This window comes from Psittacula echo, assembly GCF_963264785.1.
Source record: "Psittacula echo genome assembly, chromosome: 3".
In the NCBI taxonomy this organism is placed as follows: domain Eukaryota; kingdom Metazoa; phylum Chordata; class Aves; order Psittaciformes; family Psittacidae; genus Psittacula; species Psittacula echo.
Window position 1 is genome coordinate 95,085,793 of NC_137736.1, and position 22,992 is coordinate 95,108,784.

Consider the following 22,992-nt stretch of genomic DNA (forward strand, 5'->3'; position numbering starts at 1 on the left):
GATGAAACATATCCTCCTCTTTATACCCAGCTATACAATAGGTGTCCTAGTTTAAAAGAAAACAGACAATGAACCAAGAGAACTGGGAAGCTGACAGTAGGAAAGTCCATCACCCTGAAGGCAAAACACACTGCTTTTTTATTAAAGTATGTCATGGACATGCTAAAAGGTATTTACAGCCCTTGGTCACAGTGTTTTAAAAACAACTTCCATGTCAAAATGTTTCTGAAGAGAGATGGACTACACTAACATGTGGAAAATCGATCTACTATTTCTCTTCCCTTTGTCTATTCTTGTCAATGACACATTTCTTTTATGCTTATGATAGTAGGGTACCTTTAGCATCACAATCTTTGTGGGCATATGTTGTAACTGACAGTCACTGGTGTGGGTCTTCATACGCACAGATTTAAATATCTGAGTCATATAGTACAATTTTTGGCTGCTGTTGCCACTCTTTTAGATTGTCTTAGCATAAAGAAGTAAAAGTTTTTGTTGTTGTTTCTGGTTTTGTGATTTTTTTTTTGTTTGTTTTAGAAAATTTAATTTTCTGGGAAGGAAATTATCACACTTGCCATATATTACAGGAAGCATTCAAACCAGCAGCATTGCCTATGAACGGTATTGTGTAGGAATCCCTTGACATTTAAGCATTTCTTTTCCCTAAAAGTACTGAGGACTATTTTTTTAAGGGTTAACAATATATTTTAATGTTGGGTTTTATCTTTCTTTCTTTTTTGACTTATATGTTGTAACTTTTGTATACCTTTTAATTGTTGTTAACGTATCCACAGCATTGAACAGCTGTTTCATATCTAAGTGCAAGCTGACAATATAATGGGTCAAAGGAAGTACAAATACATCTCACTGTTAAAAATTCTTTCTTTTTGATGCCGATGGCAGGGTTTCTTGGCTGACTGATGAACTATGAAGAGGACACTGCATGGCTGATAAACAGCTGCCAAGTTATCCATATGTGTTCTGCAGTTACACAACAAAAAACTTTTCCACAAAGATGCTCAACATCCGATATGTGAAGAGGAGAACACTGGCCATATCTGATATAATGCTTTTGTGAATATCGGCTTATTGCAGATTAAGAGGATCACCGTGAGGAACTAAGAATAAACCCTCTTGGAATACAGCTACACAAGCAGTTTGAAATAGTGCATCAAAAAGCTGATTATTCTTCTCTTGCATGAGAACCTCTCCAACAGCATATTTTGCCATCCAGCATGGACATTTACATGTTATTTTTCCTATTTCCAAGGATCACAAGTGCTTTTCACTGATGCAAATGTGAATAGAATATTTTTGTGTGTCTTGACAAGCTGTACTAACCCACACATAAATAAGCAGTCACAACAAATTTATTCCTGTGTCATATCAACATTTGATGTGGCACAAATATAGCAATATGTCTGAAGAAACTTCATGCTTAAAGAGAATACATGTTTCAAATAAAAACGTAATGTTTATATTTCAGTGGGAAAGGATATAAGCACAATTAAAAAGCAGAGATGAACAAATTCACAGAGAGAACAGAAATAAAAACAGAATTATTGATTTTTTCCACTACCAAACTTTTAATCCACAACATATTTAACAGTTTAGCTATCCCACCATTTCTTGAATAAACTTACCATTACATAGCTTAGGCTTTATATAGCTGCCTAAACTGAGCTGCCTAGTGCCATCCTAGGGTATCCCACTTCACCTCTATCTGCCCCTCCAGAAGCACATGAATCTTTTTCAAGTTCTGTGCCACATCTTTCTGCCTTGAGCTGACATGACAGATATTCTAGCATGTATACAATGACCCTAAGGATTCATGTTAGCCAACAAAATCCCATTCTTCACATCGGTCGCGTGGCTGGACATCTAATTTTAGGTATTCATAATCTCAACATGAGTCCTACCTGTGGGAGTTCAATTCAGTTGCACACACATGCCATTACATTCCTTTTGGGATGTCTTAGGATACCAGAGAAAAATAGTGGCTGATGTAACACAGGACTTTCAGGGAGATCCACGCCCTCCTGAAGCAGCCCTGAGTGCCCTCTGGAACATGTAGGCATCTTAATTAGCACTCATCACCTATTTCTTGACAAGTGAATCAAACCCATTAGTGTTCTCCAGGCTTTTCCAATGTTTCTAAGTGGCTTTCAGCAGGGCTGTACTTTGCAGATATTTATAAACAACAGCAAACAAGTAAATTTTGCAATAATACAGAAAGGGGATCATATTAGTCCAGCAACAGGCTCTCCCTTTCTAGCTTATGTTATTTACAGAGGATTCAGCTGGCTTTGCCATTTTCTGCTGTGCTACAGACCATACAAACAAAGCCTTTAAAGTTCAAATGCAGAAATTTGGCCACAGCTACAAATAACAAATTGACTAGTCTTAGCAATGAAATGTTAATTGGTGTCTAAGAGATTCAGTTTACAATGAAAGAGAACACAATGCTTAGTCCTTGCCAAATTAGGATTTTTTAGTATATATGAGCATCAAAAGATTGAGTATATGGGGCTCTATCATAAAACATTGTCCTGGGTAATCAAAGACTAACCAAAAGCCTTGCTTGTAGAGAGGCGTCTGTGCACCCAGGGCTGTCATACATAGTTATTTTTGCGGTTTCTTTTTTCTCTGAGGCAGGGACCTAACAGCTGTATTTCGTAAAAAACATAATCCTCCTTCTTCAGCTTCAGTTCTCCGCATCATTTATTCATTTCTCAAATGCCCAGTCTAGAAGCATTTACCATTACACACTGCCATGAGCAGTATCCTAGTAAGAATAACCTTTTTGCAATTTATATTTTCCATTGTGTTTCAATAGAAAAAGCAAACCGCTGAGATTAAAATGTCAAACGGACCTGAAGTATCCACTTCTTCCTGTGAGTTTAAGTTATCTAGAGGAGAAAAAAGGATTAGATAGACCAAAGTTTCTCAGCCTTTGTAAGGACAAGAAGGAAGCAGGATGCAAGTAAGAGAGAACACATACACCCCATCCCTATTATGAACTCTGCCTTAAGCTAGATTCAAGTTCTGCAGAAAGTGCTTGACACAGACGGCAGCAAGTTCAACTAGTTCAAATAAGTTAGAACATGGAAATGAGAAGTAAAAATGTTGTAACACTCTCGCTGTTGTTCCTTTGAGGCCTTATACCAACTGCCCACCTCAAACATCTAATTCAATTCACTTAAAGTTTAAAAGAAGATCCCTATACCCAGCAGTGTTCCCACACGTAAGCGTCTTGGATGTGGTTTTTGTGTGCGTACACATCTGCACTTTTGTTTCCAGTCCACGGGTTCAGACACTGCATGAGACCACATGCACATCCAACATAAAGTAAGGACAGAAACATCTTAGTCTCAATACCTGGAGACAGTTGCATTTAGGATCTGGTGCTGCAGATGCAGATCAATAGCCCTAGACATGGAGCCCCTCCATGGCTGGGACTGGACCCCTGCGAAAAGGTAACCTGCAACAAAACTGAGAAACTTTGTGGGTTTAATGTATATTCATGTGCTCCTGCATAGGTAATGAAGGTGTATCACTCTCAATTGACTCAGTGGTATCTTTGCAGAATAATTACTCCCCAGTATCATGTGCAGGACTAACCTAGAGACAGCCAACAGAAACCATCAGGTTTCACCCATCATCCTGCATTCACTGGATTCATACAGTTGAGCCTGCCCTGAACAGGGTTGCATTGCAGAAAGCAAAAGTATCTCTAGTTATGCAGAAGCTCGAACACTTATGAAGCAAGCGGATTATGTGGCTGCTTCAGCTTAAACACCCTGACCACCCCTCTGCATAATAACCATGATGAAAACCATTTTCCATTAGAAATGCTTAAGTGAATACATTGCTGCCAACTCTGATGCTACATGCAAATAATTTTATTGTGTTATGGATGGCTTTTAGCTTTGCTAGCATGCAGGCAAGATTTGGGGTTGTCCATAAGAAAAATGGTTTAAATCTGAGGGATAAACAGATGTTTCAGATAATTGGCAATTAAGTAATTCATAACATTCACACGTTGCCATCAGGTTTCCAGATTAAGAGGAGTCCTTTTTCCTACTCAAGCAATACTAGCCACTCTGGAACTCCTCTTTTGGATCATTAATACAAAAGGATGTGCCCTTCCTCTCTTTACACAGGAAGAAAACTAAGAAACTCTTCATGTCCCAGATGACCATGGTTACAAGATGTACATAAACATGCTACATCTGTACTGCTCACTGAACTGGTTTTCAAGTGACATCTGCTCCAGTGAATGCAACATGCAAGCTAGTGAACTATTACCCAGTATCTGTTTACTACCAGTGAAAATCCAAGGTATCCCAAGCTTACATTTTATCACAGTATCACAGTATCACAGTATGCTAGAGATTGGAAGGGACCTCAAAAGATCATCTAGTCCAGTCCCCCTGCCGGAGCAGGAATACCTAGATAAGGTTACACAGGAATGTGTCCAGGCGGGTTTTGAATGTCTCCAGAGAAGGAGACTCCACAACCCCCCTGGGCAGCCTGTTCCAGTGTTCTGTCACCCTCACTGAGAAGAAGTTTCTTCTCAAGTTTAAGTGGAACCTCTTGTGTTCCAGTTTGTACCCATTACCCCTTGTCCTATCATTGTTTGCAACTGAGAAGAGCCTGGCTCCATCCTCGTGACACTCCCCCTTTATATATTTATATACACTAATAAGGTCACCCCTCAGTCTCCTCTTCTCCAAACTAGAGAAAAAAAATAGAGACCCAGCTCCCTCAGCCTTTCCTCATGAGGGAGATGTTCCACTCCCTTAATCATCTTAGTTGCCCTGTGCTAGACTCTCTCCAGCAGTTCCCTGTCCTTCTTGAACTGAGGGGCCCAGAACTGGACACAATATTCCAGATGCGGTCTCACCAGGGCAGAGTAGAGGGGAAGGAGGACCTCTCTCGACCTACTGACCACCCCCCTTCTAATACACCCCAGGATGCCATTGGCCTTCTTGGCCACAAGGGCACAGTGTTGGCTCATGGTCATCCTGCCATCCACTAGGACCCCCAGGTCCCTCTCCCCTACACTGCTCTCTAACAGGTCGTTCCCCAACCTATACTGGAACCTGGGGTTGTTCCTGCCCAGGTGCAGGACTCTACACTTTCCCTTGTTATATTTCATCAAGTTACTCCCTGCCCAACTCTCCAGCCTGTCCAGGTCTCGCTGGATGGCAGCACAGCCTTCTGGCGTGTCAGCCACTCCTCCCAGCTTAGTGTCATCAGCAAACTTGCTGACAGTACACTCAATTCCCTCATCTAAATCGTTGATGAATATATTAAATAATACTGGTCCCAGTACTGACCCTTGAGGCACTCCACTAGATACCGGCCTCCAACTGGACTCCGCCCCATAGACTACAACTCTCTGGCTTCTCTCCTTCAGCCAGTTCGCAGTCCACCTCACTACCTGATCATCCAGACCACACTTCCTCAGTTTAGCTATGAGGATGCTGTGGGAGACTGTGTCAAATGCTTTGCTGAAGTCAAGGTAGACCACATCCACCGCTCTGCCATCATCCATCCACTGTGTTATTTCCTCATAAAAGGCGATGAGGTTGGTCAAGCATGACTTCCCCTTGGTAAAGCCATGTTGACTGCCTCTCATAACCCTCTTATCCTTGATATGCCTTGAGATGGCACCAAGGATAAGGTGTTCCATCACTTTCCCAGGGATGGAGGTGAGGCTGACCGGTCTATAGTTACTCGGGTCTGTAGGGATTGGTGCACGGATGGGAGGTTGCCAGGAGGGACAGGAACCAGCTGACCCTGGGGAGGTGCTTAGGCGGCAGATATAAGGAATTCTAACTGTGCAATAAATCTGTTGTTGACCCGCATTCCATGAATGCTCTATGTCTCAGCCCTAGTTCGGAGGGAACTAGTGCTTCCGTCCCTCACCACACGAGTAGCGAGAAACTACAAGTGGTGACCCCGATGTGATAGCGATGGATGTGAGCCACGTGGTACAGGTACTGGAGGCCCTCGTGCAGCAAGCTGGGTTGCCGAAGGCGACATACTCGGAGCCAGGGGGCCACTGCATCCAATGGTTGCAAGGCCGGGGGGCAGTGGAGGCCCCCGTGGACATATTAGATACCTCCCAATGGGGACGGATCCGCCAAGAGCTTTTGGAAGCGGTCTTGGCTGGGGAAAAGAAAGCAGGAGATCTAGGGGAGACGTGGGGTGCCATCGAGAAAGTTGTCTCCAGGACAGGAGCTGCTGGAGCGGCTGCGGGACACGGAGGCGCTGCGAGTGGAGGAGCCGCGGGTGCAGACCTTTGCGCGGGAGCTGTGGAGGAAGGTGCCCCGGGAGGCGCGGCCAGAGCCCCCGGGCCGCGCGGCCGAGCGGGCAGCGCGGGAGCTGCAGCGCGACTGCCAGAAACCGCGGCCGCGGCAACAGCAACAACGGCAGCCGCAGGAAAATGCGAAGTGGAGCGCTGTGAGCCCTGGCAACACTCCCCCTTGTGCGACAGGGCAGGGGACAGGGAGGTTCCCCACAACAAGCGACAGCAACCATCGAAGCCTACCCTGGGGGAATCCTCCCTACTGACGACATTGTCTTTATCCTTGGCTACCAAGCCGGAGTGTTTAGTTTGTTTTTGATTTTCTAGGAAAAAAAAAAAAACAACACAGCAATTTAATGTATCCTTATAGCCTTTTGAACACGTTGTGTGAGTGCCGTGGCGGGCTGTGGACTTGGGACCCCATATACAACTCATTTGATAGTCTCTCTGTGATCCACATGTACTAGAAGTTGGCAAATATATATCCATGTATATCCATGTTTCTATTAGCCCTTGGAGACTTTTTATGGATATTGCTGACCACTTCTTCCGATGTAGGCTGGCCACCTGCATCAGAATGAGTGTGCATTTTGGTCAGTGTAAAAGCCCAAGGCTCATGCAATGTGGGGGAGGCAGAGCCTCTGTGGGGACGCCCACTAAAGTTGAGCCTGCCACCTCACACTGTGATGATGCTGCTTGGAGCTGATTTTTTATTGTCTTCACAGGGTCCTTACACCACGTTCCATATGAGGGACTGTGTAGTGGAAGTAATGATTGTCTGGGTTTTGTGTTTCAAATATTGTAATTCTATGGAGTGTGCTTGTGGGATCCCATGCACGTGTGTGTGTGTGTTGAGGGCAGACAGTGTTCTGTATATTTCTTGTTGTTGGGTTTGTGTAAAAGTTTTAATGGGTAGCAGATTAACATTTTGGACAAGAAAGGGTTAATGCAAAGTGCTGTTGCTGGCAGGTATTTATGGCTGCTGCTAAGCAGGCAGGCAGCTGTAGCTTCACACTCCTTTCCCATCAGAATGCCTTTGAATCACTCTAACCCAGCTCCTTCTCAGGAGCTGATAGCATGGGAGAGGGGGTATGTTTGTGTCCTCCCACCTACAGGTCCATGGCAGCTGCCTGCAAAGTCTGAAAAGCCTTGCCATGAGCTGGACAGACAAGTGGAGGAACCTGATGCCTCAGCTACAGGAGCTGGCAGTGAATACCCCGAGCAGAATGATATGGAGGAAGAGAAATAGAAATGATTACAGGACATCACTTGAGGGCAACTGAAAAGTAACAACTTGAATATGTGTGCTTGTAACGCAGCTATTATTAGAGGCTGTGATTTTGTGTATAAAACCACTTGTATTTAGTAGCCAGTTGCTAATGAGAAACTATACCTTGTATTGTGTGGACTTGTTACTTGTAAAAGATGTTAGAGCATACAAATTTGCAGCAGCTGCTAGAAAATGCTAAGGCAAAAGCTAGAAAGATTCTAATACAATGGTAGTGTTATAAAGCAGGTAATGGAACAAATTAAGAGGGTGGGAGAACTCCACTGGTAAGAAAGTTCTTTGGCTGGTTTCTTGCTGCCATCAGCATTTTCAGCATGCTGTTGTAACCTGTAATAGTTACTCTGGTAATGTAAATCTGTGTGTGCTTTGCCACAGTAGCAACTTGTTACTGGATGAAGCAGGTGAAACTCTGCACTGACAACGAGGTACAAGAACTGAGGTTGACCAAATGCCTGCTACCACAGTCAAGGGCAAGACTGGGTTGGCCGCTGTGTTTGCCACCAAGAAGAACCTTTAGCTCTGCTGTTGGCTGCAACCCAGCAGGTGTGGAGCGGTGGGGACACATGCCATGCCAGACCTTGATGTGAGGGGATGGCCTCCCCTGTTATCAGAGAGACATCCAGGAGAAAAAGGGCAGACCCAGCAGCCTGTGATTGACCTATGTTGAAGAAATATGGAAACATGCTAAGATCTTACACATGGTGTATGAGGATGGGCAAGCCTCTTGGCTGGACAATTTGTTAGGTGAATGGGGACTGACAGGTTGGCTGGTTGCTCAAGTAAAAGGTGGACTAATGGTGTTTATTGTCATTTTAACAATTTTGATTTTGTTGCTGTGTATTTTTAATGTATCCAACGAATGATTATGAGTGCTACAAAGCGTATTTGGCTTGTATAGAAAGAAAAAGGCGGAGATGTGGATGACTTTCTGGCAAAGAACGGCCATGTACCCAGATCAGCAAGTGCCTACGTGGAGTCGGACATGAACCAAGGGACAACAAAAGCTGAAGGAATCCCAGCAAGATAAGAAGGAACTGACAAATGCTACTATGCTTGCACTAAGTGGGCTCTTGACTGATGTTGATAGTTTGTCATGCCACCTTACAAATAGGGCAGCAATCGACCTTTTATTGTTGGCACAGGGGCATGGTTGTGCTGAATTTGAGGGGATGTGCTGCATGAATTTGTCAGATCATTTGGAATCAATTTATAAGAGTATACAACAATTGAAAGAGGGGGTTAAATGGCTAACGAAAGATGATGGATGAAGTAACTATATTATGTGTGTTAGTTTTATTTGTATTAGTAGCAAGTTATATGTTGCGGTGTGTGATATCTATGGTTAAGAAAAATGTAACATCCGTCTGGTTTGCTCAAAAACAAAAAGAGGGAATTGTGGAGTGGCTGAGGGACGGTGGACGTTTCGTGACCAACCCAGACATCTTAGCCTTAGGAGATGGTGGTTATGAAGAATACAGCTGAACAATGGACATGTGAGCAATCCCAGCTGTTTGGTCTTAGCCAAACTCTGAGTTAAGTTGCAAGGCCTGAACTCAAGTTACTCAGGCTGTGAGGCCTAGCCTTAGGTTACTAAAGGACAGTTACGTGCAGTAGAATAAGGAACTTGGCATTTGCTCAAGGTTAACAAGATGTGGGAGCGGGATGGTGAAACTGCAAGTTATGTGAGAAAGGTAGCGAATGGATAATTTTAGCTAGCTTGTTATCTGCTTCAAAATGTGTGGACTGCACTTCTGAGCCAATCACAATCTATATTGGTTACGTCTAGCCAATAGCAGTTCAATTTCTGGAAGCATATACTGTAGCTACTGTATCTACTGTGCTACGACAGTGGTCTGTGGACCCCATTAGCCATTGAGACTACGATGGAGTGTGCACAAGTCCTTTTTCAGGCTTTGTCTGAGCGAGCTGCTGAAATTTGCCCAAAACACTGTAATAGTCCTTCGCACATCCCTGGACTCCTAACTGAAAGTAACAATAGTGCAGACCGTGTTGCACAAGGTCTGCGAGTCCCTGACTGTTGCGCTCCAGTTTTTATGCGCTAATTACATGTCACGGTTGATACCCGTAGCAGTGTCATCTTGGCTACGGCACAACACAAGCCAGACGCTAAGGCAGCCATTTTGCATTGGCACGAGGTCATGGTGATTTTGGGAGTCCCTAGCCAGATCAAGACCGACAACGGTCCAGCATATTCAAGTCAACTGGTGGCTTCATTTTTACAACAGTGGGGCACTGAACATAAGACCGGTTGTCCTCATAACAGCACTGGCCAAGCTATCATCGAACACGCACACCGGACTCTGAAAGCTCGTCTCATGTGTCTTGAGGCGGGGGAGTCCGTACCCGGGGAAAATCCCGCGAGCCGTGTGCGCCAACTTTTACTTTCTGCTCTGACTAGTTTAAATCAATTCTCGCGTGGATCAAGTGAACAATCCCCGATGAGCTCGCACTTTGCCCCACCTCTAGACAAACCGCCCTATCCACAGGTATGGGTGAAAGATCCGGAAGAGGGTAAGATAGGTCCATTTGCCCTACGTGCTCACGGGTGGGGCTATGCCTGTGAAGAGGGTGAGACTGGGCTACGCTGGGTACCAGCATAATGGTTATTACCGTATTTGTAGTTGTGTCTGTAAGTTTGTATTTGAGCTCTGTTTTACAGGTGGTGTTTGGCGCTCGGCTGTATCTGGGAGAGAGTGATGGAAAGAGGTGTGAAATGACATCCATGGCCCTTATGTGTCCAGATGACTTCACTCACGGATCCAGGCATGACGTGCCTTACGAACTGTGTAGCCGGCCGTTGAATACAACACTGAGGCCGGAAACACCTGCATCTAGGTCCCTTCAGGCTGACACTCTGTGTTTATTAGTATTAGGATGTTTGTTTCCTTCTTGTTTGATTATGTAATACGCACCATGTTTGAATACTTAGTGGCACAAACCTTTCTTACTTGGTTAATTAGAGTTATGTAATACGCACCGTGTGTGAATACTTAGTGGCACAAACCTTTCTTACTTAGTTAATTAGAGTTATAAGTTGCTTATCTGGAATAGCTGTTAAAACCCTGAGTTTTCTAGTCTTGAGGCGGGGGAGATGTAGGGATTGGTGCACGGACGGGAGGTTGCCAGGAGGGACAGGAACCAGCTGACCCTGGGGAGGTGCTTAGGCGGCAGATATAAGGAATTCTAACTGCGCAATAAATCGCTGATGACCCGCATTCCGTGAATGCTCTATGTCTCAGCCCTAGTTCGGAGGGAACTAGTGCTTCCGTCCCTCACCACACAAGTAGCGAGAAACTACACGGGTCCTCCTTCTTGCCCTTTTTGAAGACTTGAGTGACATTTGCTTTCCTCCAGCCCTCAGGCACCTCTCCCGTTTCCCAAGACTTGGTAAAGATGATGGAGAGTGGTCTAGCAATGACTTCCGCCAGTTCCCTCAGCACCCGCGGGTGCATCCCATCTGGACCCATGGATTTATGGATGTCCAGATTGATCAACTGGTCTCTAACCCATTCCTCATCGACTAAGGCAAACTGCTCCGTTGACCTGACTTCATCTGAGGTCACAGGGGTACAAGGCTCTTCAGGACTGCCTCTGGCAGAATAGACTGGTTTTTATGGTCTGTATTGTGTGAATAAATCAGAAAAGAGTGAAACTCAAAGATACTTACAATGCCTAAATAACAGCTCATTAAGATTCTTTTCAACCTCAGTGGCAGAGCTGTGACACTTGCACCAGAGCTTGATCAGATCCTCCAGACTGATATAATTTCAATCAGAACGTGAATTTCATGATTGCAGAAGGTCATCAAGTCAAATACTGTGTCTGGTTTTTAAAAGGGTTGAATCATTTTATGACCACTAATAACATTTGAGGCTCTGCATGCTAAGAGCAAGGTAATCAAATGTCATGCTCCAGAGTGTAGGCTGATTGCCGTATAGGTGGGGAAGAATATTTTCACCAGTGTACACCCTTGCATAAAATAAATTTGTAAATAAAGTTCAAGTGAAAACCTTAATATCAGAAAACTCCAGCTTTGCTATTTATATATTTGTTATATTTGAGTATGACATAAATCAAAGGAGGTACGTAGGACTAAGCAGCCTCAAAAAAGCACTCAAAGCGATCCAGTATCCTTAAGAAGAATAAGGCATGAATCTAATTCACTGTGTTTTCAGGTGTTTTGCAAGTTTCAAATATTAAATTTCTAGCTCCCTTCTGAAATGCTTCTTAGCATAGAATCACAAAAAATTAAGGTAGAGTGGGATCTTGGGAGGTCATCCAGCTCATTTTTGTTACCCCAAGGCTGGATAAATTAAGTCCATATCAGGCAGATACTTATCTCATTTATCTTTAGACTTCCAGCAATGGACCTTTCACAGGCAAGTTTTTTCCAGAATTAGAACTTATAAGTTATTCTTAACACCTAATTTGAATCTTCCTTACTTTTCTTTGAATTTAACTAATTGAAAGGCAGTTATTACTACAATAGAGGAAATATTTCAGGAAGACAAATATATATATATATAATCATAGAATCATAGAACGGTTAGGGTTGAAAAGGACCTTAAGATCATTTAGTTCCAAACCCCCTGCCATAGGCAGGGATGCCTCACACTAGACCATGCCACCCAAAGCTCTGTCCAACCTGGCCTTGAACACTGACAGGTATGGAGCATTTACAACTTCTTTGGGCAAGCTGTTCCAGTGCCTTACCACCCTCAAAGTAAAGAACTGGTCCTGGCAAGGTCACCAGGCACCTTATTGCACTGGCAGTATCATACACCACCTGAAACTAGTAGTTTGTGGCAAGGGAGTTCATTCACAGAAGCTTTATTTGCTAAGGTACATCTCCAGATACTGTCATAACAACAATAACTTCTTTTATTTAGATAATCTCCACACACTTTCTGTTTCTTACCTGTTGCAGTTCTTTCCCCACATCTACAAACTTTATCTTCAAAATCTACAAATTTGCTCCCGAAAAAAAGCATGTTTTTATGATGCATCATACAGGAACTGTATAAATCTCAATTTCTTAATTAATAATAAAAATGTAAAAACCATTCAGCATTAAACTAACTGGTATGGAAATTAGATTGCCCCACCAAGGAAGTCTGATGGTGCTTGCACAGCCATCAAGGGAGACCTGCTTTGTGCATGATGATAAAAACATGTCACTGTTTAATCTGTCAACAAGTTTAAAAGACCTTCAGAAATGAGGGTAAGTAGAAAGGGTCACCAAGGAAGATGGTTTAGATCTGGACAGAAGAGTTTTACCTACCTTTCTAAGAGCCCTGTACCTGACAATAGCTTAGACTTTGATAAGCTGCTCATCTGAAAATATGTCGCATTGATATATGCTTTTGTTTAACTTTTAAGTTTAGTCCACAAATTCCTGAAGGCTGCTTTAACAAAGGCAATGAAAATCAATAAATATTTTTATTAGAATTTCAAAACCACAGGAAGTTAACGTCTTTATTTCTAACTGGTTTTCCCTTAAGCTTTTCATTAAAAACTCTGAGAATTGAAAACTTGATTAATTACTTTGCTCTACGTGTCTTGTAAAGATTTTAAATGTGTCAAATATTTTTTATTTTTATGAATAGAAAAGTTCTTATTTTAAAATATTAGTTTTATTTAGATTTTCTTGTGGAAGTAGATATGCCAAATAAAAAGCAAGGCAAAGCTGTTGGCTGGTTTTTTATATCATATCTTATTGTACATTTCCTAAGTTACATATTTGGTCTTTTTGCAGTGTCAAAAATGGGAAAATAAGTTTTGGAAAGCTTTTTTTAAAAAATTAAACCTTATAAATTTATGAAACTATAAATATAGACTGTTATTTTAAAAGGAAGAATAGACAGACAAAGCAAGCAGTAGCTCCAGTAAGATCAACACAAGGGTTTTAGCTTGGGTCTAGCAATATGTCAGCATGTTTTGCATTGCCAGGGTTTCAATGCCTGGGCATCCAGCTTCAGCTTACTTGATGCAGCAGACATGTACTTTTGCTACTTACTTACTTACCTTTTTAACAAGATAATCTTCAGATTTTGAATTCACAGAACTAAGCTCTTCACTGTTCTTTGAGAACAAGAGACTGGCAAACAATTTATGCTCAGTCATTTCAAAGTTAAAAGAATAAAGAATGCTCTTTTATGTCTTCTAAATCGAAGAGGTTGCATTCATATAAAAGATTGAAATCTGCCTAAAAGTATCTTAATCCTTATAATTTGATTGCCTTTATTTAACCCTTAAGATTATTTGTGAATTATTTCATTTGGAAGTGTCTATCAAGTTCAGGATATACATAGTGATACATACTGACAGTGAAATGTTCCTGACTATCAAGGTGAGGACATTCAAAAATACTTTTTGTGTGTGACTGTTGTCAGTTAGCTGTGGTACTAGAAGATCAGACAGACAAATTAGAGCAACTGTTTGATTTTGTTATGAAAATCAATGAATATGAGAGAATAATATGTGAAGTGTGGTTAGTGTCAAATGCAAAGTGAGTAATGACATCAGGAAAAGTGTATCAGCTGTGAATATGCTGCAAAAGATTACTTGAGACACTGGGCAAAAAAAAAGGTAAGTCATCAGAAAAGACATGGACTAATTAAATGCCAAAAAAAAGAAGCAAGGGTAAGTGGAGTACTCAGAAGGGGAGAGTGTAATTACAGTCTCTGAGAACTGAGGCAGTGTATATCAGAAAGCCTGAGAAAGTCTCAGTGGGAGTAAGGTGGTAATTTAACATGTAAGACAGCTATTAAACATAAAAATAAAGAAGTATTGATAATATAAGGATCAATGGAGCACTTTATAGATAACCATTTCTGTCAGAAGAACTGAGATAAAGAAGAAGAATCAGTCTGCAAAAGCTGAGGATACTACTAAAATTTTTATAATGGCTTAGAAAACTGGGAATCATCTGGTACATCTGTTCTGCATGTTCTACTGGTGATATAAGGAAAAAAGGTACCATGACCAAGAAAGATTAGAAATGTTGCCTAGAAATAGAAATATTGCTGTGATTTTTACTTGATGGGATGTGACCAAAGAACACCATAATGTTTGCAACTGTGGTTAGAGCACTGAAATGATTTGGTGGCTGGACTCCAGATGTCATTTGTTATTCACTGTAGTTACCAGGACATGGAGAAAGATTTAGATAAGCAAGCAGCTGAAAAGACTAAGACCAGCACCTCAAAGCCATTGGTTTGACAGCATGTCATCCAGCTGATTCTGGGAGGCTTCAGGGAGTCCATGTGTGGGATCCATCTCCCATAGTTGAATGCTGTTGACTTCAGAAATTTCCAGAGGATCAATCATCTGACCTTCACAGATCCTGCTATGAGGATTAGGTCAGTAGCTCTCTTGAAGTGGGTTTCTCCCCGCATTGACTAGAAAGGGAGATTCAGGTGTATAGCTCACCCTTTTGAATCTAACTTTTAGATATTAGTTAAGTCATAAAAACTCCATGCACGGCTTTGTCCCAAGTATGCAACTTGGTAAAGACCCGCTAGTCAAGCTAGGATTATTCAGGTTTTATAGTAGCTGAAATACTATGCTTAATCTTCTGGCAGAACTCACAGCACGCAACAAGCCAAATGCTTACTGGTGGGGATGGTAAATACAGAGTGGGTGGATAAAAATCCATGCAAAAAAGTAAAAGTATTCCTGAAGTTAGAGGAAGGATATTAGATTCACGATAATAAAAGTATCTGATAAAAAGTTAAAATATTCTTGCAGCGAAGATACCACGCAGTTCATAGAAAAAATGAAGTTACATTGCAATTATATGTTGTGTAAAAGAAAAAATGTATAATTTTATCTGACAATAGAGGCAGTTTGAGAGTAATTTATAGCCAAGTAGGGAGTCAAATGTTTTTTGGTAAGGAGCCTTTAGTAATGTTAGAAAAAGTAGATCATGGCAACCTTTTAGAGATAAGAGACACCTGCTGAACAAGGCAGAAACATTGATCATGAGGCATTTTAATTACTCTGATATTGATTAGGATAACAGGAATGCAATTACAAAGAACACATTCTTAAAAGTTATACATTCTTAGTGCAGCCTGTTTTGTTTCCAGTAATTCCTTGAACAGGTTTTACAGTCCAAGGCTATTCCGTTCCTGATCCTTAGAAATGAGCTAAATATAAGAAATCATATTTAAGATACAGAGCACCCTGGATATACTTATCAGCTTATCACTGAGTTTGAAATACTCATGACAGAATGCTATGTACTAAAAGTGTTTTGACTTTGAGAAGAGGATGGTGAAAGAAAGATGGATGCTCTGAGGAATGTTGATTGGAATTCTATAATATATGAGAAATCTCCTGAAGAAGAGAAGGAAATATAATATTTAAGAAACAACTGATGAGAAGCTAATTGAAATTCATCTCAAGCAAATAGTTGTTCTGCTGAATGCAGAGTAGAATGTCAAGCAAATTAAATGAAAATATAACAGAATAAGAAGTCTAACTCAAAGCTGAAAATTGGAGTATGTTTTTTCTCAAACCTTCCAGTTCAATTACACCCTAAAAGTGACTGCATTTTTCTACTGTCTATCAAGAAAGCCTAAAATAAACAACTAAGATTGAAGAACACATTGTCAACAACTAAAAACAGATTAAATCAATCACACCACTTGTACACCATTTAATTGGGAAAATGTCATCAGTGAATTGTATAATATTCCAATCCTGTTTACATGACTGTTAAAATTTTTGATCTTCAATAAAAGCAAATCAAGCAAACAATTCAGCCATGAAATCCTACAAGCTTTGCAATTTACGTTTGGTTCTCTGCTCTTCTTAGACTATGCAACCAATATGGGTGCAGCAGTTCACAATAGATGACCTTGTGACTGATTAGATGAGAGACAAAAAGCCTTGGTTGACTATAATAAGGATTTCTGTGTAAAGCATGTCTGGGTGAACAGCACCTAAGAAACAACGCTTTTGTCTGTCCAGAGATCTTCTCTTCCAGGTTTAGAAAACTAAGAAGTGTTGTTTTGCAATGTATATTCTAATACTTAGGGGACCTGGCCAAATACTGGTGCACCTGACAGTCCTAGGTCAGAAAGGTCATAATCAGCCACGATACCCAGAAAGGATTCATTGTGGTTTTGTTTGAACAAAATGATTGACATCTGGCAGTCCAGATTAAGAAGGAAGTTGAAAGAGATTAAGAGTCTTTTCAACTTAAAGACCTATGTTGGTGCCAGAGAGAAGAGCTCTTCAGCATGCTAATGCTTTCTTGGTTTTCCAGAAGAAGGAGCTGCTGGAAGGAGTTTCAAATGATTAATTCTGTTCCCAGGACTCAGCACAAGTGCTTGTATAATACACAAATGCTTACTTTGAATAAAATGATTGCTGTGCTTTTTACCCATTGGTATTAGCAGGAGGCCTAGTGTTAAAGACATCACAGATGCCATAATATTTATGCTGCCTCTGGACTCATGAAAGCTCAAACTCTGTAGTTACACTTAATGCTACTTAGCTGTAGTTACACTTAACGCTACTTAGCCCTTACATCTGAGAAAGCCTGCAGCTGTCTAATTCGACTGACATGGATCATCCTAGAAATTTCTAAGAAATAGAATAATTGAGAATACTTTCCTTCTTACAGCTATTGTAACCACTGAGATTTCAACTATATGAGCCCATGTTTCATAATTAAAACGTAATCCCAGTCAGTTGCTGTATATACATATCAGTCTATGTCTCAGCTGGGTGTGGATCTCTGTGGCAAGGAAATCTGTATGCCAGTAAAGAAAAAGGAATCCGTAAAATTTTCTCAGCTGCTTCTATTGGATCTAGAATACTGTCAGATCAGATGTGAGACTCAGGTCTTTCAGAGGGGTAGCATCATCTGAACACACTTTAGTATTCCCACTATCCTTACACTTTTGAAATGATGGAGCAGGGGCTGCCTAGATGTCATTAGTTGGTTCTTCTTGGCAAGTCATCTGTCTTCTCCTTTTTCTAACCATATGCAAAATAGTTAATAAAGTTAACTTCATTATTTTGGTAGCCTTCTTTACAGATGATCCTGTTCAGAATAATCATCCCACAATTTTGAAACATGTTTTTTTTGCTATTATATTGAATAATTAATATTACTGTATTTTCTCCACCATCTTTAACATTCTGCTATCATATTTACCCTTTTCACAATTACATTTCATTCTTGGCTCTGAGGCATCCTTACAGCAGTAAATCAACTAATTTAACATTTCCAAGTGGTGAATTTGCACCTGATAATATCTACGTGCATGACCTCGCATGATGTACAACTAAATTTCATCCCACTTTATAATTCTATCCTCAAAGATGTGTAGTTCCTTCTGTGTTACTAGAAAAGCTTTTGAATTACAGTGGCCCCCATTTTTGTATCTTCACATTCCTCACCACATTTTTAAAAAACAAAACAAAACAAACACATCAGTTCTCAAAATCCTTTGAGGATCTCTATTGACAATTTCCTTTCAAATCAGGAGTTTGACTTCCTAGAATAATCTCATATTGTTTAACTTTTGGCCAATTTATTAATTTTCACATAATTACATATGAATCCCACATAATACCCATATGAATTACTGTTTTCTTATGTTGCATATCTTTTTCTTGTAGAAGATCAAAGAGATTCTTTGGGGCATTCTTCCCCTACTGGGAACATACACAAACTTATCAAAATGTGATTTGGGTTGGCTTGGCATTCTCATTTGCTCAATTTTTCTTATCCTTCATAACTTGTTTTGGCATATTGTAGGGAAAAGTACCATTCTTCACTGAATAGACTCATTATATGAATCCTTATTATATAACTTTATGTGTTAGTTTTCACAGTTAATAGGTTACTAAGATCATCTGACTGATTTTACTAATGTATTTGAATTACATGTCTCTATTTCTATTCCTATACCTCATTCTCACAGGCTATCCTGTGTTGACTCTATTGTTTTATCATCTGTGTTAATACTCGGGCAAATTAGGTCATAGTTGGTTTTAATGTTAGCTATATGGTGTCTACCCAATATAAATATTGTCCCCCCTTTTTTTAAAATCAACTAGCCAAAGTTTCTTTCAATTTCCTTCACAACTGCTAGATAAACTTTAATTCTGGCAAATCTTACCTTTCAGGATTTCTAAGCTGTATCTTTCTTTACTGATTATATTCTTTTTCTATTCTTTCTTAACTTTTTGTATTCTTTCTTAACTCTTAACTCACCAAAGTCCTTTCTGTAGTGCTTGTTTATCTACTTATGTCAGGAAATCATACACAAAATGTATAGTAAAAGAATAGATAAAAAGCCATTGCAATTTCAAATTGTTTTTTGACTATTTGTATTTTTTAAAAAAATCAAGCTTGTTCTAAGGTCAGGTGTGCTGCAGTCTTTTGGACTTCACTTAACTTTTTCCTCAGTCTGCCAAAGTTAGTTCTTTGGAACAGAAATAGTCCAATTTTGCTTTCTGCCCATTTGATGTAAATTGAGTCTGCTCTAGATACAGATTTATTTTCTATAGCTAACCCTCTCCAAATGTGTTCTTGGTTGAAACTCAAATTTACATCATTACATTAATTTTAATTTATTTGCTTACTTGTCCAGAATGAGCATAGTTATGCATGTTTTACTTTTCTTGCTACCTGAATAAAACTTCCTCCAGATCACATTCTGATAGATAAACTTAGCAGTTTATATTTTTTCAACTCCCTGCACTCTGTGTCTTTACACATCATCAATACACAATATTATTATATGACTCTCCTCCTTACCTTAGTTTTTTTCCCCTGAAACACAAACCTTCATTTTACTCAGGATAATTATTGCACTGTATTTCTAACAACTGTTACTGCTCATTATGTACCCAGTATGCCAATAATGTTGCCCGCTCTGTTTTGTTGCCTTGGCTCTTCGCATTATAGTTCAAGCATTTGAATTGTTTCTTGTATCCACCATCACTTTCACTTCTTGGAATAAAAAGTACTTTTTTTGTGAGTAAATAAATTGAAGCTGCCAATGGAGAGGTAACATTTGAGGAAATCTTGGAGCCCTCCAGGCACCAGAACTGTTCAAGAGTTTCTAATTGGAAAAAGATTAATGTGGGGCTGTGCCACCCTCCTGCAATACCACATCCTCTTGGAACACTTTGCTCCTCCAAGTAATTTTCTTTGGGGGGAGTGGTGGAGTGGTGGTGAGGGGGGGGTGGTGGAAATCACATTAAACAGTAGGTGTCCAAACTAACAGCAATATTTCAAGATTTTGTGTTAAGTTTTGAATCATGTTCCATAACACAGCACACATAATAAGACTCATCATATTCCATCAACTAATTTTGCAAAATGTCAGCCATTTAATAAAGGGAAAGGGCAAAAAGTTGTAAAGGGTTTGCATTGGCTTGTTAATCAGCTTGCAGAAGTCAGTGACTCATTAATTTAAGAGCTGGTTTCTGGAAGCTATAACATATGCTGCCTGAAATCTAAATTTTCTTTTATCAGTGGACCTTATCTGCTAGATTTCAAATATTAAAATGTATACTGGTATGTGCTGCAAATTTGGTTTGTCCAGGAAATATGCAGGCAGCAAAGTCATTTGTCAGTACTGGCTAGAAAAAGCTATAAAAACCCAGAAGTGTCAGTGTCTTTCATAAAATCATCTCTCCACCTGCTCTACAGGACAGAAAAAGTTCAGTAGCAGCTATTACTGGCTATTAAAAAGTACCTCCTTTCTATTAAAGAGATGCTGGACTGGTGGTTCAGCATCACTAAGCAAGTACAGCTGCTGCCTGCCTAACATTACAGGAGACATAAGAAGTTCAAGAAAACTAACAGATGAAAACTTTTACTGTCACTCTTTAAAATTAAAAATAACCCCACTTATCACTTATGTTTGCTGTACTTTATAATTTTTTGTGATTTCTTTCCCTGCATCTATCCTACAGAGTTGCACTCTCCAATGCCTGTACACAATGGGTAACTTTTATTTCATCTGAATAGTCCAATTATTCTCTGCGAGGGTACTCACTTCAGTAAGAGCTATTCAATGGAAGTATGGGTGGCAGAATCGCACCCCTAGCTTATGTGCAGTTCATCATCCCTTTACTGTTTACTTTGATTAACTACATCACTACACATTTTCAAGAGGAAATGCAATTTTCACTGGCAATAGCTTCACAACTTACAGTAAGGGGGTAAAAGCTCTGAGCAGACAATTCTAGGTGTTGGAGATAGTGCAAGTGATAAAATGATGTGTAAAATGACATGATAACAAACACTGACCATATCTCTGATTTTTCTTTAGCAGCAGACAATATCATCATTCACACAGCTATGAGCCATTCAAGAAGGTATTATTCTGTGAATTCTGACATCAAAAAACTTATCGCTTCCAGGCTTACAGTAAAGCAGTTTAGTAGGTAATAAAAATGAGCAGAAAATTTCCAGAGTGGTCTGAGTTGACAGCAAAGACCAAATTTCCAGAAAATGCTACAGTTACATATAATTTATATCTCTCTGCACCATCTAATCCTCCTGAGGAGATTAATTCTGGCAGAAGGCATGCCATAGAAAGACTAAATACCTTGCCTCAGGGTCTCCAGTAGACACAGACAGTTTTTATTTCTTCCAGAGGTTCCTCAGGAATCCTGACAAAGACTAAAAATGATATTATTTTTGGTCATCTCACAGATCTTCTGGAAGTCAATCTCCATTCTTAATTAAGATGAAGCCCTTGGTTTTATTCTGTCCTTGTTTTCCAATAAACATTAAGATAGAGGACTTGATTGTCATAGAATCATAGAATGGTTAGGGTTGGAAGGCTAAAACAGAGAAATAACTCAACAGTAGTGAGTAGTATAGTGAAAAGTGACCAGGGTTTAATTCGACCTGTTCACACTGCTGTTGTCTTAACATTGCAAGAAGTCAATTAATTAAAAGCTAGCTATAAGCAGAAAAATCAATACTCAATACTCAAATAAACAATATTCTTGAGTGCTGTGTAAATAGCAACCTTGTGCAAACTGCTGTGCCAGAGGTATCCTTTGTGATCTCAGGCCTCAAATCCCCATCTTTTAAAATGCTTTCTTTTCATTTCACATCGACAAGGGAAATAAATCATGGAAGATATGGTCTGGCTTGGAAGCAGAGCCTCCCCAGAAAATCCCAAAATACAAGGGCAAGATTCAGCTCTGGACTGACACCTACATGTAAGTATTAACACATCTGCTAGATTTCTAAGTTCATATTTTAATCAAAAGAGCTTCAGATATCTATTTGGTTGCTCTACCATAAACATTTAGTAGTATTTGAAGCACTTGTGTCTATAAAGTCTAACCTCCAGCTCCCTTCCCCTTTCCTGTAAGGTGCTGTATTGTATATGGGTATTCTAGATATTTTGTGGCATCTGAAAGTGGGACAGGACACCTGCATTAAGGAACCTAAACTGAAATCTCAATTGACAGGGTTAGTAGCATCTGTTAAGCCAAGTCTCCAGGCTCCACTGACCTTATTGATTAAACCTCCCTTACCTGTGGTGAAGCTTGACTCACCCAGGGTAGGCAACAGTTCTGTAAATACACACCTGCATTTGAGATGATCTCTGTGCATTTGGACTGGCAGATGGAGGACAGAGCGCAACATGAGATGCTTATATTTAGGCACTTGCATCAAGCCTCCTCAACACATTGATATCTGCATGTAGATGTCTTAATGTGAGGACTAAGCTCTGCCACGGGTAACTGTGGCTTCCTGAGGCACTTCAGCTGCATACCTCAGCTTATAAATTGCTAACTTCATTAAAACCTTTTTTTTTCAAGGCTCCATCTCCCTCTCAGTCCCCTTTGAAATGGTAAGGATTTTTTAAAATCAGGTTTTCCATTCTAAAATGACTTCAACATTAAGTTCATCATCCTTTCACTCTCTTACTGTACAATGGATATACTTTCATATTTCTTATTATACAAAAAAGTCTGCTCTAAACCACAGCCACACAGACAATGGAAATACAGCTTTCAGTATGGCCTTCATACAGCTATAGTGTTCTCGCTACCATTTCTTTTAATAAGATTTGTTTGGTCTGGCTTATAATTGCTGAAATATGATCTCTGTCATAGGTACATAGCTAGCTCTCTCCCCTCATCTACCTTGTCCCTAACTCCATGACTAATATCATGATTCCCTATGAGGAAAGTGTATACAGAATATTCAGACCTCAGTTCAGGGTGGGTTTCTTTCATGACACAGGCTGTATTTCCTGATTTTCACACACACACACACAAAAAAAAAAAAAAAAAAAGAAACCAAAAAATCTCCAATCTTTATAGCAAAGTTTCTTTTCACACAAATAAGACTGCAGAAAATTTA